Raw genomic sequence first — 3,855 nt, 5'->3', positions numbered from 1 at the left:
ATAGAATTTTCATTCTGTGCCATTGGCCTTTTAAATCCACAATAATTAGGCAGAAGTGTATTTTACTTGCATGAGCTAGCAGCTTTAGATTCCTCTATATGTGCTTTCTGATGTGCAGTGCTGCATCCTGAGACACGCTGACATGGGCTGCTGCTTGACACCTGACAGACAGAATGACCAAGAACTGAGTGCCATTAATCACCTTGACCATGTTAGACAAGTCAGATTAGAACAGTGTCCTGGCACTTGGGGAGCTCTGTACAAGCTGCTTTCTGGAACTCAACATATATAGCAGCAGTAGGCTTGCCAAGTTCCCACTGGGGGTAGGAGATCTCCTGCCCCAGCAGGCCCTTCCGGCCACCAGTCAGATGGAGATGAAAGAAAAATGAGGTGGAAATGGGAAGGGTGATTGTCAGCAGTGCTGGTGACTGGAAGTGATGTCAGAGCATTGCTGGTGACATCATTACACCATTGGTGAGTTCCCCCCGATGAATCTCCTACAGGTTACCAACCTAATGTTGACAACCCGAGACCTCATGCTGGCAATCTAGACAGCAGTCTATTGAAGTTTTACCCTGGGCTGCAGGAAAAGGAAACAACTGTTAAAAATCTGCAAAGTTAAAGTGTTTACTTCAAGATCTCCTAGCACTATCCTCTGTTCATTAGTAACTACCTAAAATCATTTAAACATCCATCTATCCAATTCAATGGACATTATAAAGATTATAACTCTGCTCAGCAGTATGGTTTTCCTCTGATAGCCCGTTCAATACTTTTATAGAATTTAATTAAACCATATCAGCTTCCTGACAGAAAATTGATGTTGTTTTAATTATTTCAAAATAAGTGAATGCTTAAACAGTTTTCTTACACCGTCAAAAGCTGAAGAATGCAGTCAGAATGAATTATATATTAAAAGTACATTAAATTCTTTGTGGGTGCCACTATAAAATTTGCATCGAAAAGCTTTGAATAACAATCATTGAATATTGTTGAGTTAGCAGCAGAAAAAGTTTATTTATTCCCTTTTCAATTACCTTTTTGTTTCTATGGCCAAGCTATTATAAAAACAACTTTTCTCCCCTAACGGCTTCTTGTGTTGGCTTTGCTGGTACAGAGGCTTTCTTCTGAATTACACCTGGTGAAATGCTGGATTGATGGTTGGTGCCCCTATACATTGAGAAGCAGGATATATGTGCTAAAAGGTTTTATTTTCCCCAGCATAGGTGTTGGGATTCTAAAGCAGAGTGTGCTTAGCTTTTATAAAAACTTCACTAGAAAACAGGGAAGAGAAACATTTGGAGAGAAAACAAGAAAAACATTCTATATAAGCTACATCTTAACTGGTTATTGGTTACTTCAAGATGGATACTTGTTTGCTGGTCTTAGAACAAAGACAGGAAAAGAAGCCCCTAAACTCCCTCCCACCAATACATTGATCTACCAATAATCACTCCACAACACATCTAATCTGGAATAGGACAAAGCTGATTCACTACATGCTAACTAACAATTAGCATATATAAATAAACAGTAACTCTTTCATGACATCAGGAAGAGAACTTGTATATACTCCAACAATAGGACATCTATGTACACAAAACATGGAACTGAGATTGGCTGTGGCTCCCTGTCTCATGTACATGAACTTCTAACACATTTGTCATCACAAAATGTGTGAGGCAGTTCTTAGATTCAAAGGGTTGATTTAGGCTGCGGTCAGACAACAGGCTTGGCACGCTCTGGCCCCACCTATAATTTCTCCATTTCATTTTATAACTGAGAGTTTGGATCTGACATCCCACCCTTAACCAGCCTCACCACATGCTTTCTCCATGGTTCACCATTCAGATTGTTGCCGCATGGTAATCATGGAGTGTGTGGTCAGGTGGCATCCTTTTTTTAAAAAAAATCATACATGCGCAAAAGCATTCATCTGAATCATCACTCCATTTTGACAGCTCCAGAATCTCTCTGCCAAGTACTGTGGTCCATCTTAGCATCCTTTACTTTGCCTCTCTTCCTTGGAATATGTGTGTGTGGTGGGAAATGCATATTTACATGAGAGTAGCCCCACTGACTTCAGTACATTTACCCTTGTGTCAATCATGGGATGCTCTCAAACAGCAACTCTGAAGCACAAACAAAAGAGAGGGGTTTGGGGGGGGGGATTTGTCACTCAAAACAACTCCCCTGGCAGCTCCCGATCCAGAATGATTACTTGGCTGCTTGCAAGTGGTGATTGACAATGTCGGGGTGATTATGCGCTTATACGCACATCACGAAGAAATTTTAAAAGTGGGGGGGGAGACGGAATGGAAGGTTCACACTTCCAACCAGCTTGATTTTGAAACAGGGGAGTTCAGACAGCCGGAAATGTGGGGTGAAAGCATAGACATCTGTAAAGACCGGATTTCCCCTGGTTCCTGATAACTCTGATTCAAAGGTGACTCAGAATGAGGTAGCACTAACTGGAGAACAGGAGGCAGATGTCACTGTCTGACTGTGCATTTTAAATCCGGAAGGGAACTGCAAGGACATCAGCTAAAACTGCCCATCTGACCACAGCCTTAAAGTGCCTTCTCTCACATGAAACTATCCATCACCATCTTCAGAGGTCTGCTCTGTATCTCTCCCTTCCACTGTCTCTTGTTTTTAGGTCCTGATTTTTTTGTTCTATTGCTGCTGGTTCTATGACTTTATTTTTATTACTATGTTTTGCTTCATACTGACGTTCAGCTTCCTTTCAGCTTCTTTTCAATTGGAAGGGCCGGGTACAGCCATCTTAAATAAATAGATCAGAATAGTGTTCAGTGGCTTGTGCTACACATGTGTTGGTCAGATTCAGTAAACTGGTTGTACTGCTCATGCACAGAGACCCAGTGAAGAGTTTCTGTGAAGAAACAAGGACGTGGCATATGCACAGGACCACCTTGTAATGCACCACCTTAAATATTGATTTTCTGCATCTTTTTTTGATAAATATACAGCTGTGAAATTAAAGGATAAATTGTTCTCTGTGCTAATAATTAATTGCATTCAGGGTGAAAGGGTATTTCTTCCTACTTCCAGTTCTGCTTAAGTACCCAGCCACTTAATTGTCAGTTGGGCTTTGGATCACCATAATTAATTCACAAAATAGTGATGGCTTTGCAACAAAGTACTCTGGTTTTGATTTATGAATGTAAATATGAAATTGAAGCTCTTTACTTTGGAGGTAACTTAATTCCTCTTATGACTCACTATGCAAGAGAATATACTAGGCTCAGTTTTAAAAATTGTTCTTAAAATAAATGATCAAAACTTCCTTAAATGTTTCCATTGCTGTTTTGATTGTAATGACTTTATTGTCAAGGGCACATTCATATCATGATACATTCATTCATGGTGTGTTTGAAATGTAAATCTAGGTAAAGGCCTCTGCAAAGTTATTGACATCAATCATGAAAATGATCTATCTGAAGGAAACCACATAGAGGACAGAATTAGAACAGAACTTCAGAATTTAGTTTCTAAAAAGGAGATATAGCTGGGCCAAACATTACCTGGTATTTAGGGTTGCCAACAACCTGGTGAAAAAATGTCCTGCCCTTTAATAGAAGCTTAATGAGATGTTATTTACCAAGTGATGTTATTTACCTCCATGCCATGGACCTCCTGACCATTTCCAGATATTAAACCTTTATTGAAGCAACACTTTTTTGGGGGGGAGGGGGGTTGTAACCACCCCTTAAAACCAGTCTGGGAAGCCTTTCTCTCCAAGTTGAAATATATGTTTTGGGTGTAGGTTTTTTAAATTTTAAATTTTATTTTATTATACAATCACAACAATTTAAAAAGAAAACAAATTTGCAT

Source organism: Gekko japonicus, unplaced genomic scaffold (assembly GCF_001447785.1).
Source record: "Gekko japonicus isolate JY-2015 unplaced genomic scaffold, Gekko_japonicus_V1.1 scaffold1070, whole genome shotgun sequence".
Lineage (NCBI taxonomy): Eukaryota > Metazoa > Chordata > Lepidosauria > Squamata > Gekkonidae > Gekko > Gekko japonicus.
The sequence above is the reverse complement of the archived record's forward strand: the minus strand, read 5'-3'. Positions refer to the sequence as shown.